We start from the raw sequence: 14949 nt of genomic DNA on the forward strand, positions 1-14949 counted from the left end.
TTATGATGTTTGCTTGTCGTTTGAAGTTTGCCCTAGATCAGTTCATTGCTGCACATCTATACAGCCGACATCACATGAAAATAATGTAACACTTTATCAGTGACAATCTCTCCCATTTTTGGAATGTTTAGTAATTTTACAGTTCAATGCAAGCAACGGCATAAAAGTTCCTTCACTGCTAAAAATGACTGTTGGCAAATTTCACGCATAGCAGTTACATTCACTAGAGAATTAAAAAAAAGCTCATGATGCAAACAGCCGCAGCTATGCTGTGTAAACATTTGTATAACCTTTGATATGAAAGTACCGCACAGTTGAGGTCACCTTAAAATACTGACAAGCAAGCTGTGCTGGACAGCTCTCTAGCTAGTGGCTAGTAAGGATTGCGGCATCAGTAACAGCAGCACCAATAGTAATAACGAAAGTTAACAATCAATAGTTGCATTGAGTAATGTCACCAGGGTGATTTGGAGGTCCGCTAGCATGATATAAAGCCCACTAATATAAACGAAGTTGTTTAAGATTCGGCTAGAAGAATTGCCTAGCAGCCAGCCAGGTACACTCTGTATCTGCAAAGAATATTACAAGGTGCCGCGCACACCACAGTGAAATAAATGCAAATGATATAGCTACATCTAGCTCCAACATTACAACGCTGAATTCAAACACATAAAATAATAGAAGATATTTCATAGCGTGTAGCATAGCATGACTCGAGACAAGGACGATCGATCGACTAACGCGCACCTTCAATCAAATTAATTTGACAGTCAGCCTCTGTACTAGTAGATCATTCGTACTTGGAAGTGGGTTGACAGGGTCCGATGTACGTACATGCGCCACGAACTACAAGGTAAACAAAACAGTAATAGGGACTGTAGACGAAACTGAAGGAGCGGATTCGCCCGCTTGTGTTTTACGAGGTATCGCAACACACACTGCTTCAAAATTACGCAAATACCACAGAACAAGAGGGGGGGGGGGAATCGTACGTACCTTTGCAAAAGTTACGACTGCAAGTGACAATCGCCAGGCGCGCATTCTCTTCAGAAAAGGTCTTCTCGGGTGCCGTCCTGTACATAAGTGGCAGCTCCATCAGCAGTGATGCGGTCTGTGCAGTTTCACGATGAGCACTGGCATATAATCATCACTGCACTGCAACAACGCGTAACCACGGTAATGAAACGTTGAACCGTGCGCGCGACACATCCAAACAAAGCGATCGCCGAGGGCCGCGCCGGTGAAGGCGTCCGCTGCTTCCCTTTACTTACAGTCGCGTTAAACTGCGTTGACGAGGACTCGTTCCGATTGCGCTCACGAATAACACACATACCGCGGAGAACATGGCGTTAACACGGATGCACGAACGAAAATAACACACGAAAACAGGCCTACGAATATGCCTCGGTATCTGACAGCTGCCGGCCATGTGCTGCCGGCGCAGCAAGCTTACCAGTGTTGCCAAGAGATACATTGCATTGGCCATTCCACGTTTGGTTTCAGTTCGGATTTCACTGAATGTGTCAAAACTCTAGCTTGGTGGTAATTTTTGGCAGTATTTCATTTAATGGGGCTTGAATAAAGTATCTAGACTGACTGATGTAGCAAACGTTTTTGTTTGTGCTTGTGCGGTAGCTAATATAACGAATTCGTGCAGCAGGTTTCCTAACTCAGGAGTTATTATTCCCAGGCTGCTTTGCTTAGGCCGGTATATATGATTGCAAAAATATATGTGCATGTTTATTCTCAAAAAGTAGACATATTCATCGTGTGTGGTTGTGAGCCAATTAATGTGCAAACAATGAGTTCGTTGTGTGTTTTTCTGCGGTAAAATCCACTGCAACCCTTTACTACCTGCTCGGCGCAAACACATTCATTTCGATCTAGATGCCTTGCCTAGCTGCTGTGCAAAGCATCGCATTTGTTACGTGCAGTAGCTACAACTCGTAAATAAGGAGGGGCTGACCAGCAGGCGCGGTGCTAATAACCCATACTAGACCGCGGTAGCGCACCCAGGATCTCTGCCAGGGGGGGGGGGGGGGGGGGGGGGTACATATTTGTGTGTGTGGGGGGGGGGGGAAGCAAGTATTTTGCATAATATGTAATTTCCTTGCTTCAGCTAGAGGAATCCAACAGCAACTCAAATGCCTAATAATTATAATAATGACACTAAGGATGATGACAATGTTTATTTCTTCAGCGTTTTACTCAAAGTAATTTAGCAGTGAATGAGTAAATAGAAGGCAGTGATAGAGTGTTTTTGTTAATCAGGGCAAATTCAACCTCAATCCATCTCCTGAATAGTATTAAGAATGCATGTGAACAGAGCGCTGAAGGTACATGTTGGACTGGTGGGGCTGGACGCGTGAAGCGGAGAGGGGGGCTAACTCGGCCTAAGGGGGGGGGGGTGTTAACTATAATTCAGGTATACTTATAAATCCCTATATGACAATATAAGGTGCTTACTTGAAACCATATATGGCCGTTGAAGGCCTATTTGTACCCTTATATGACGTTATAAAGCCTTACTTGCAGTCATATATGGTAGTATAAGGCTTTTCTGGACCCGTATAGGGCAGTATAAGGCCATATCTGGACCCTTATATGGCAGTATAAGACCTTATTTGGACTCTTATATGGCAGTATAAGGCCTTATCTGGACCCTTATATGGCAGTATAAGTCCTTATTTGGGCACTTATATGTCCAAATATGGCCATATATAAAACATATAAGGGCCATATCTGACATTTTCGTAAGGAAAGCGCCGAACTTTTTTTTTTGCTCTTGCATGGTATTGAGCACTATTCATCAACACGGGGCAAACTTCAGGTGCAATCAAAATAATAAAAGCCGCCGAAATCATTGGATACAATCGGGAGCGCTCTGACCCCAGTTACACAATGACCGCAATACACAATGTGAGTCACACGATACACACAACTTTCGAAGCGAGGACGATTGCAGGGCCGACGTATCCAGTGGTGGCTGTAGAGCCTGATAGTGTATTTACGGCGTCAACTTTCTGGTATTTTTAAGAACGCTTCCCAAGCCGCACCGCGCGCAGAACTAACGAGAGCATCTCAAACTTGAAAGTACCCGCAAAGCTGGTAACGATAGGATGAAGTGCTGTAATCTGAAGCTGCGTTGCTATAGAGTAGGATGGCGCGACCCTACGAGGGAGCAGCGTTCATTCGACGATTTCCACTTATAGATTTTCCACGTAGATCTGCCAGCCTTCAAGGACTGGCAATGCACTGGAAGTGTAATTGAATGGACCTGCCTTTCCTTTGGACTTCGCTGCAAATTGATGGATCAGTTATGTTGCTTGGGTAGTGATAATAAACTATGGCAAATCTTACTTGTCTGACGTTGTTTTGCATTTTGGGGACCTGGTGCTATCAGGAATATCTACGATAGTCGTGTTCAAGTGCTGCGCACGTGAATTAGCGGTGAGGACAAACAAAACACTCGAAAGCGGTGAGCGGCTAGTGCCTGTAGGCTAGCCGCGCGAACAAGCAACGGACCATTACCTTTCGCACAATTATGATGATGATGTTTATCGGCATCTTCTTCGAGACGGGTCGGAGAGAAATAGTCCCCTGCCTTCCTGATCTAAGCAGGCTTTACTACATCTATTCTCATCTCGCCCTTTGTTTATTTGATATCGATCTTTACTTTCATGTTCACAACTTCTATGACTATATTGCGCCATTACCTAAACTGGCACTGACTCTGGTTAGATGAAACACTTCCCTGCTTTTTTTTCTACCAATACTCCAGACGTCTCCACTGCTGACCAGTAATTCCTTACAGGTTCTTGGAATCCCTAAACTTCTTGAAACTGCGCATCACCTACGGGTCTCGCTAGGTCAATAACTTGGCATTCTATTACGCATCATCCTGTGGCGCATATATGCGCTGGTATGTTCTTGGCCTCAGGTAGCCAGATCAGGCGTCCAATACAGAGGCACTGTCCTGTACGCTTATCGTGCAGATTTTCTCACGTGATTTATGTCTTGCAGTTTGTAAATCTCCGTGGTGTTTTTGTTTTGTCGCCATATTTTGCATGCAATTTGCCGTCTCTTTCTCACATTTATTTTGATGACTCCTGGTTGAATATTTATACTTTTATTACCCTGTATTTGGTTGCGAAATGTTTTGTGCTCTTCCTCCATTCCTTGTCCACAATTTTGAGGTACAAATATTCGCGAACTTTTGCTAGCCCTTTTCTTTCATTCATGTTCATTAGTCTGTCTTCAAAACTAATTTGGTGAGCGCTTCTTTGACTTCAAGTAAAGCCCCACCCATGCGACCTTGCACAGCATCATTTGCGGTGTTACTGTGAGCCACCAAATCCAGGCGGCCCGCCAACCTCTGGGGAATCTCTCATACCGACAATATTTTTGAATTAAGGCACAGAATTGAGTTTGCGCACGTTAGAGTTGGCACCATCACACTTTTCCTAACTACTCGCAACACCTCGTATTTATTAAAGCCACTTAGCACTTATGATGGTACTATCTGCAGCGCCGTCTTTCGGCCAGATTTCAGTTGAGTACAGCGCCGCAACACCTACTTTTGTTTTACAGTGGGAGGTGCAGTTTCCCTTCTCCAAAATGTTTATAGGTGTTCTTTGACTATAAAAGGAAGGCCATGCACGTCGTTCTTTCGATGGACGATTGCTGCTGAGAGCTGTATATCATTGAGAAGTACGGCACAAATCTAGATACATTTGAAGCTCCTAGTGTGACAGTTTATTTGTTTTTAAGCAAAGCTGTCTGGGCTCACAAGTGCCGGTGGTGATTGTGTCCCGCTGAAAAGTGGGCCGATCCAGGTGATAGTGCACAAAAGGTCCAAGCCCAATGGCACATAACCCTGTGGGTTTGGGGACCTGTAACGCGCCCTTGAATTGCCCTTGTCACACGTGGGACCCTAATAACAAAGTAATCCGGCCTCCCCTGTCGAGAAAATAGGGGTAAGCGAAGATTGTCGTCCGATTCAAGCGTAAGGGCTTCCGAAGCCCAGGGGAAATGTCAGCGAAGGGCCGCGCACCCCGAGTTGTGGGAGCGCGATGTTGAGGCCAAACGCAATCAAAGAGCCGCCGACCCCGAGTTTAGGACAAACGAAGTGGAATGCCTGCGACAGTGACGTCTTATCACGAGCTTCGCTAACCCCCATTTTCTCGACAGGGGACGGGCTCTGAGTTTGTTGGATTTTTTTCAGTAGGATTTTCCACTAGGCGTAGGTTGAAAAATAGACAGCCAGTTTTGCACACGCCCAAGAGGGGTGAAGGCGAAAGCCTGCGCGCTCAAGGGACATTAATTAAGTTACTTGACATTCTCAATCCAATGCGTTATAACTTCTTATTGCTTGTTTTTTTCGATCAAAGCTCGCAGGCTTGAGCGCCTTAATTGATCACTTTAATTACCTGGGCCTTAATTAACCTCGCCCTAATTAGCACAATGGGTTCGACTCCCATCAAAAGTCGAGGGTGGGACTCCCACCAGAGGTCGCGGGTTTGAATGCTTGAGTTAACTCTATCTTAATTAACACGACGCCGACGGTGATCCGCGCACCATCAAAATTGTTGCGCGAGCTTTGCGTGCTTGACCCGCGCAACATCAGAATTGTTGCGTGAGGGTTGCTTGCTTACTCATAGACGACGATGACGACGGTAGCCTGCACACCATCACAATTGTTGCGTGAGCGATTGCATAAAGGTAAGAAACGATGCCGGACGATGTACTAAGTGAATTACTACACCGAGTCATCATCGTGTACGATTTCGCTTCGACGACACGGTTCTTGCTCAAGGACGTTGAAGGTCCGCTGAACGATGAGACATATAAGGCTTTCGCCTTAAAAAGAATGGCAGATTAAAGCATGGAACGCTAAATTGAGCAAAAATTGCAGAGTGGCACATATTACTTGTATCTGAGAAAGTGGCCAAAATGGGGGTATTCCCAGTGGGTCGTGGATTGGGTAGCCCAAAATTAAGAAATTAAAAAAAATTCAAACAGGCCGTAGAATAACATAAGAGTATCCGTTAGAAGGTCAGTGTAAATTAGAGATCGGTTTGTGCTGAGAATATGTGTAGAGGTTTTATGTCAGTATTAATTACTCGATTACGTAGAGCAGAGGCACATCCACTGGTACCATTTTCTTGATCATGAAGCCGGGCTATAGAAGTCTTTTTAGGCGATAAATGCAATTACTAACATCTGCAGGAAGCTGGCACTGTTCCCACAATGCGAATGGCTTAATCAGTGCCTTAGCAAGTAGGTACTGCAAGGGATGGGCCAATTTTTGAAGAATTTTTTCGTAACTAAACGATGTGTTCTGTAGATTATGTGTGAAAAGTTGTGGAATACGAGAGACATGGTACAAAGCGGCACCATACTGTACAGTACCATAAGTGAATGCCACTAGATCAGCCGAATACATTGAATATTGCAAACATGAAATGGGCATCATTATTAATTTTGCTAATTGGTACTTTACACCAATGGAAGTAGCATTTTGATATGAAATAACGCTTTCAAAGGGCATAAACTGAGATTTTCTGACGCTGCTTTCAGTATATGTTTGTGTGCACATTTTCTTAGTATTTGCGATGTTTAACTATGCGATTTTACGCAGATGCAATTTGCGACGTATCTTATATGAGCTTGTATGCCAAAGCGGGTATTGTGTAGCAATTCATTCATTTTTCAATCATTTTCTGCTTTCGCCATTGGTTCACATAAAGCTGCTACCCCACTATGGCCAAGATCAGCCGTTTAGCGTGACGCATGATAAACAAATATAATAACGCGAGAACAATCCTTGCCTAATACGGCCCCATAGCAACAATTTAGTCTTTCATCTATTTGTGGGGCATTAGATAGCGAAGCCTCGCATTGGTGCGAAAGGACGTTAAATGGTGTTAAACTATAACATCATTACAGGCTATCCTTCTGCAATCGCTGTGGCTCTGCAGCAAAACAGAGTGAAGAATGACGCCACATATAAAAGCACTACATCTGTTATCGCAGATACAGAAGTTGGACCTTCCACACACGGGTCCTTCTTCCACTCAAGATGCCATTGTCCACGCGCGTATTGCCGGCGGCAGAGACATTTTTCTCTTGCAACGTCGTGCAAGCAATTACGCGATGTAGGGAGCTATTCGCTACATCCTCGAGCGGGACCTGTTTGCAGGCTGTCACATGCAGGCTCCCGTGCTCGCCTAATGCATTAGGATGCGCAGAAGCGAAGCACTGGCTTTCGAAGGCGTGCGTTTCATATATCTGAGGCATAGAAGGCGAGAAACGAGCAGATGGCGAAGACAAAGTAGGCGGCATTTTACAGCAGTTTAATCTTCTTGGCAACCTTCACTCGGCCACCCGTAAGAATGAGCTTGTAAATTATGTTTCAAGCGAAAAGCGATAGAATCTGCCCTAAAATGTTATTGTAATTCGAAGGCTCCATTTCACGCCCTGCCGATCGAGGTCCTATTAATCATCACTTTTCAACCTTTGAGGGCCCCTCTCGAGGTATACTAGAAGGGGCCGTGGAGATATGAGGGGAAATTACGTGAAACATGGCCACCATTACCACGTAAAACTAGCGGACATTTTTTAAGACACCGAATACAGTAAGTGCCATAACTCTGAGTAATTATTGTATAGCTCTTAATAGGATAGATATAAACGATGTATTCAGGATAGTACAGCAGAGCTGCTACGAATGTGAACCTAGCCAAACACGAAACCTTCAATTTATATTGAAAATGCACTGAAGAACATGGAATGAAAGTGTCGCCTACCTACGCGATAAATGTCTTCTTGGGACGAGGCAAATGTTAAATCTTACCTAATTACTTTTACAGCAACTATGACTCTAAGCATGCACATGTACTGAGGTTTTATAAAGTCTTTTTAGGTCACTGTACAACTTCAAAACTATACAGGATGTTTTCTTTTTTTGGTATACAGCTTTTTTTCTAAAAAGACTATAACCGTAGCGGACGTGACATTTTTAGAGATGTTCTTACGCGAGGCGGACCTACTTTGCATGTGATAACTATAGTTTCAGAAAATCAATTAACAAAAAATTCTTGAACGCCATTTCATTATAGCCTTGGGTGTGTTTAATAATATGTCAAACTTTGAGTAAGTGGCATTTAAATGCACCCCTATTTTTATTGTAATCATGTACCCACCTAATGCGAGATGCGAGATATTCAACATTTAATTCCAGTGCTGTATATTCCAGGCAATATTCAACCCTTGCGCCCCCATGTTCTAGGACAGACAGAAACGCCCCATGGCACAGTGCTGAGGAAGTTTGAATGCTAGCATGTTGCTGAAAATACTGAATCGGCACATTACGACACATGCTTTCCAGGCAAAACTTATCAGAATCTGCCAGAACGACCCGCCGTGGTTGCTCAGTGGTTATGCTGTTGGGCTGCTGAGGACGAGGTCGCGGGATCGAATTCCAGGACACAGCGTCCGCATTTCGATGGGGGCTAAATGCAGACGACACCCGTGTACTTAGATTTAGGTGCACTTTAAAAATCCCCAGGCAGTCCAAATTATTCCGGACTCCACGACGGCGTGCCTCATAATCAGGTGGTGGCTTTGGCACATAAAACACCGTAATGCAATTTAATTTATTTTAAGAGGAGATGTGAGCCATTGACAAAAAATTAAAAAAAATTTTGTGCTTCGAGGCATCGTGCTGGAAACTTGTACAGAGCGGTACACTGTTAAAGGGAACAGCAGAGCGCGTGACCTTTCCTCAGAGCCATCACCGCCTGGCGGCTGCAATGAGTTTCGCGCACGCGCAGTGAGCGCTATGCGCGGTGCTCTGTCATCGTCTGCAACGGTGCGCTGCCCCGCTTCGGATAGCAGCTAAGCAAGCCGATCAAGCTATTTATGAGTTGGCCGGTGACTGCATTGTCACACACTGACAGCCAGCCGTTGCAAAGCCGAAGGAAAATTAGACGAGGCAAAATAATAACTCGCAGATATTTTTGCGGTTTCGACTTACAAGACCAACATGATAATTTCGTTTTACGGACGTCTCTGTGTGGTACAGCTATATGAAACAATATTTCTCCGTGTGTAGTGCCCATCTCATTTGTACTAATGCACATGTGAGTCGCTGCAGTGCGTAGGCTGAAGAAAGAATCCACATACGCCTTTACAGAAGATATTACTTTATAAAGAGCTATCAATCGAGCTACCGTTGAATCATTGGAATCGTCGCGCACAGTAAAATTTTTGACGCGGGAAAATCCTTATGAAGCGAGAAGGCGAACAAAATACGGCAGTGTCAATGCTGCTTATATTTAGCGCATTTATCTGATTACAAATATATCCATTCAGTTTCATGCCAGCTGGAAGGAAAGCGGGTGCTATTAAATACGAATTACGCGAGCTGCTTGCTTCGCGAAGATCCGAAGCGCGGCAGCCGACGGTAGCAGACGACGAAAAAGCACCGCCAACAGCGCTTACTGCGCCTGCGCAACAATCGTTGCAACCGCCGGCCGGCGGTGGCGCCGAGCAGACGCCACGTGCTACAGTGTTGCCTTTATCAGTGGACCGCTTGAACATATATGTAATCTTATGTGTTTATTTCAGTTATGAGGTCCATTTTTGTTTATCTCCTTTGGTTCTAATTTTATGTAATTGTTTTAATTATTCTCTGCAAACATTTGCAAAACATCTGTTCCTTAGATTTTGCTAAATAAGGTATCAATGGCTTCTGTGTTATTTAAGGATTGCCGTAAGAAGAACCTTATTATTGATCTGCCTTAACTATAGCACGAGTTGCGAGGTTTTAAATTTGACATTTGCAATAGTGTTTTTCTAGTGCTAAAATCTGAAGCATCGCAATCATTGTTCTAGCTGAGGCCGAGCAATAAGGTTGGTCTTACGGCATTTGTTGAATCATACAGAAGCCATGTATGTATTGTATTTCCCCACTCCTGCAATAGCCCTTCAGGGCTGCAGTATGTTGAAATAAATAAAATAAATAAATACCCTATTTAGCAAAGTCTAAAGAACAGATGTTTTGCAAATCTTTGCATAATATATTTAAAGAAAGGTCGAATAAAATTTGAATCAGGGTATATAAACAAAAATGGGCTGCACATGCACAATAGGCATAGAACATTACATATATGTACATGTTTTCAACACCAAATCTCGAAGAATGGCTCTTTTTTAGAACCCACTTCCCCCCTTCATCTGCCATAACTGGCCCTGACGTTCAGCTCCAAGCTTCGTCACCCTGTTCGACATCCATGGTATAATTTTTTAACTGCGCTAACACACACTGACAAGGACGAGGCAGACAAGACGTGCGCAGACTCGCAACCGAGTGTGTGTTAGCGCAGTTAAAAAATTATACCATGCATGTCAACCAACTAGCCCGACTTGGAGCTCTACCCTGTTCGACACAGGCGTAATTCGTTTTTTTATAAATGTAGGGTTCTACATGGCAGAATCACAATCAGATTATGAAGCTTGCCCTAGTAGAGGACTCGGGAATAATTTTTACCACTAGGGGTTCTTGAACGTGCGCCCAATGCAAGAGGCAGTGGAGTCCTTGCATTTCTCCCCCATCGAATTGCGACCACTGCGGCTCGGATTTGATCTCGCGACCTCGTGCTTAGGAGTGTAACGCCAAATCAACTACGCAACGCTGCGGTCAGGCGTTTTTCACGTGATGTGATAGCGGGGCTGCCTTTTAAGTGATGCCGGCGTGCTTGGTTTCAATATTGATTGGAGCGAGCATTGAAGTTTGACGATGAGTGTCAAGGGATAGGTCTGTTTTCTAAGATATAAAAAAGAGGGGTGCATTTAAATGGCATTGCCGCCAAATGTGTTAAATATGTAATTGCCCCCCGCCTCCAATGTTCATATAAAAACGTCTTACAAAATTTTTTATTTGTTATCCTGAACCTCCACTTTATTAGCGGCAAAGCATTCAGCCTCACGTAGAAACTGTTTAACAAATAACGCCTCGTCCACTGCACCTATAAACTTCTTTCTATTAAAAAAATACGTGTACCTACAAAAACTGCATATATAGGAATGCACGTCCTTAAACGTTTTTTTTTTGTAACATTACCCCTTAAGTATTTCAATGGCTTCGTGGCTAATGGCCAAGCTGTATTCAAGGCAAAAGTACAAAACCGAGCTTGTTCTCACTTTTGTTTTGAACAGTACGAAATGCAATAATCGAAAAGAGGTAATTTTAGCAAAACATGTGGTTGTAAATGTCAGCTTTGGTCACATCAATAATAAGCTTGCAATGCATAAGGGGTCGAATTCACAAAACTTTTAGTTCAAAATGGTTCCTTGCCCTTATACGGCCGTCTTCGCTAATATTTCCAGGATTAGAACTGGCAAGTATTTGCTTTTGCAAAAAATTAAGCGTAAAATAACTTTGTGAATACGGGCCTGCATCACTTTTCTAGACTAATAAATACAATGCGACGCATTTTAGTAAACTTAAACACATTTCGAATGTTGTATAGCGTTCGTGAGCATTTTATCGTACAATCTCTAGTATTTTTGCCCTAACTATACCAATATTTCTCGAAAATTTAAATGGTGACTTACTTGTACAATAACGTATAATTGAGTTGTATTTCTGAAACCCTGTTACAAGACTTATTCAACATTTCTTGTACGTGACACTCGCGAAAATGCCGACACGCCGAGGATTGCAGATTGTCAGATGTCTCTCATAGCCCTCACTCTTTCTGCTGCTCAAATATCTCAAACTCTGGGACCGGCCTTTATTTCTGATTTTGTGTTATCTCTGTGCTCGATGGCCGTCACTCCCAGTAAATGATTCCTACTTTTGCAGTTTGTAGGCTGTCACAAAGGACTCGAAGCAAGACACGGCACAAAAATACTTCCGCACTGGGACCTGTGAGCGACAAAGTTTGACCCTGTAGGAATGAGGCTACGTGGAATTCGCGAAGTCAGGCTTACGCCTGTCAACTGTCTTCGACGTAATCACTGTCCATCAGGCTATTCTGTCAGTGCGCGTTCTGAGTGCTGGCTACCCCGGGTGCAGCGCAGGGCTGTTAGGCAGCTTTGCTGATGCTTTCATACCATACGTCCCACGCAACTTGTGCCGAAATTAAAAGAAAGAAGTAACATGTACCCAGAGCAGGGCCATAATAATGTTGTTTGCCATCGCTTGGAGCACGTCAGAATATTTTTTAAATTTCGCCTAATTACAAAATTAGGTCTTATTTTTTAGCTTCTCAAATAATATACGTATTCATAGACAAAGTGTCAACGAGAAAATTGTGGGCCTCCATGAAAGTTTACCGATACAACTTTCAGCTGCTCAATACGTGCTACATAATTTTTTAAAATTTTTGTCCAGCATCAAAGAAAGCCCCCATACACAAACACGTGCCTCGTGGCAAATCTCGCGGGACTAGTGGCAGCAGAACAACGGCTGAATCTACTTCGTAATAGGACTTACCGGCAATATTATCTCATTACCAATGTTGTGCCTCAATATCTAACCCCAATATGCGTTTTATTGCGTATGTGAAAGTGTGCGCGCGTTTCTCTTTGTGTCTGGTGGATGTATTAGTGGTATGGCACCCATTCCGATGCTTAATCTAACAATCCCCTCACGCCATTTTTTACTTGAGTTGCAACACTGAACGGCAGTCAGCATCAACTGTAATCGTTTGTCGCTTTCAAGTTGGGAAGTTTCTTGCTGCACTGGCCTTGTTTGGGTGAAGAAAAAGACAAGATATATTCAGGGTGTTTTATTGGCAAATGAATAATAAAAAGTGTGTTGGCTTGCAGCCTCACCTTCCCGTTTTTTTTTTCGTTAATGACGCTTATGAAGGTATGAATTGTCAGAAATAAAAAAAATGCATGAGCGACAGCCCCACAAGCAAATGAACGTACAGAAAAGCTATTCATCTCTAAGCATATGGGAGGTTCCTGTTTCAACAAACGTTAGACGCTGCACTATTCTTTGCGCTTTTATCATATTTTCTGCTTCGAGCTATATTGCAATAACAATATATCTTCCTTTTGCAATCATTCCAGCACAAGATTCTGGAATCCAAAGTCTTGAGGTGTTGAGAGGAATATTGCGCAAAACACGGTAATCTGTTCTTGGGCTTCGAATACACTTGTCTCCTTCCAAGGTATGCCTATCTAAGCGCTGCAATGGAATGCGATTCGATGTGTTTTGTCTGTCACCGCACAAAAAAGGCCATGTTCAGGATACAATAGTCATGTTTAGAAGTAAAACAGTTGCAGTGCCGGCTCGTTACAGCATAAGCGTTTATATAAGAATTTGTCATTCGACTTGCTCGTAAGGAATCCTAAAGCAATTCATCGCTACGTTGTCATCCACGTAGTTATACGTGCGTTGCTTTTTTTTGCCCAGTAAGCTGTTGCGGACGCTCAAATGTCTGCTCTTAATAGGCATTACGCCAAGGCTTGGTTGTTAGTAATTCCTTTTTAATAGCTAAGTGAAATTTGCAAATTTGGCATGCACCCACAAATATTGTATTGTCTCCATCTGGGGTAAGTTTCACACATAAACTTTTCTCAATCTGCGTTTGAAACTTACTTTTCTTGCTCAGGTTTTGATAAATTGCCGTTTAGTCACAAACATTTTTTCTGTGTGGTCTGATGTTAGTATGCTTTTTTTTTGCGGTGCCCAACATAAAGCAAATTTAGTTCGCGTCCACGAAGAAATTTAATAGCTGTTGTTAGGCTACAATTTGCTTTCCGTGTCATAAATGGCCATGGATTATTTAAAGCGAGCGCATTTAGCGCCGTCCGAGGATGTCACGTGTGCATGTAATCACTGTTTGGGACTCAAAAGTGCAACTGTCTTCGTGCACCCTGCCTCACTTACATCAGGGTATGCGCCTTTAGCAAGGCCTTCGATTCCTCCATTGTGCGTGAGACGTCTTCAAATAAGTCTCAGAATCCCAGCACGTCAGCAAAAGTCGTACATACCACTTTCTGCACTAAAGCATGTTAGTGTACTCCTCTTGTATGAGAAATACAGTGACAGCACACACGTTTGCACTGATGGCTCAACTAAATCAGCCACTTTCGTTGGCGCTGTGGTGGTACCTACAAGGGGAATAACCGAATGGTTCAAGACCGCCTATAACACTACGTATACAGCTGCTGAGCCGCGGCTCTCCACGGTGCGTTTTATGTCATTAATACAGACAGTCCTGAAAATAGACTTCTGCGATTCAAAGCTGGCAATACAATGTATGCCGTCGTTCCTCCGGCATCGAACTCGCGATCAACTGACATGCGAAATCATGGAACTTATCCATCACTTGAGAGAAAACGGCCATGATACATATTTTCAATTGATAACAGGCCATTTCGCTACCATTGAAAATAATGACGCAGGCAAGGCATCTCGGACGTCAGACCGAACAGAACGCTACGTCGCCATTCCTCTCTGAAGGACAGACGCTGCGAGACAGCTAAGCATTCGGGCATGCACACTCTCGTTAGCTGTAAAGAATACCGCACATAAAAGCCGCACCACACATTTTTTTTATTTTTCAACTGGATGATCATTCACTGATTGAAAAGACAATAATGGAACACCGTCCTTACCGATCATCGGTTCAGAGAGCAGTGAAGGCACTTTTCTGCTTTCTGAGAACGACTGGCTTGTGCCAGCACCTTTCAATGCGTACTGCTATGCGTGCACTTCCTCACGTTCACCGCACTCGTTTTTCTCTCTTCCTTTTTTTCTCCTCCCCTTTCCCCTTTCCTCAGCACAGGGAAGCCAACCGGACTCTTGACTGGCTACCATCGCTGCCTTCTGTTTATCTCTCACCTAATGTCGTGTTCTTGCTGTGTCCTTGTCTACCCAGCGCTGTTATTTTTTCCAAAACATGAATGCCCACCAACTCGCCCAAG

Source organism: Dermacentor silvarum, chromosome 7, assembly GCF_013339745.2.
Source record: "Dermacentor silvarum isolate Dsil-2018 chromosome 7, BIME_Dsil_1.4, whole genome shotgun sequence".
Taxonomy (NCBI): Eukaryota; Metazoa; Arthropoda; class Arachnida; order Ixodida; family Ixodidae; genus Dermacentor; species Dermacentor silvarum.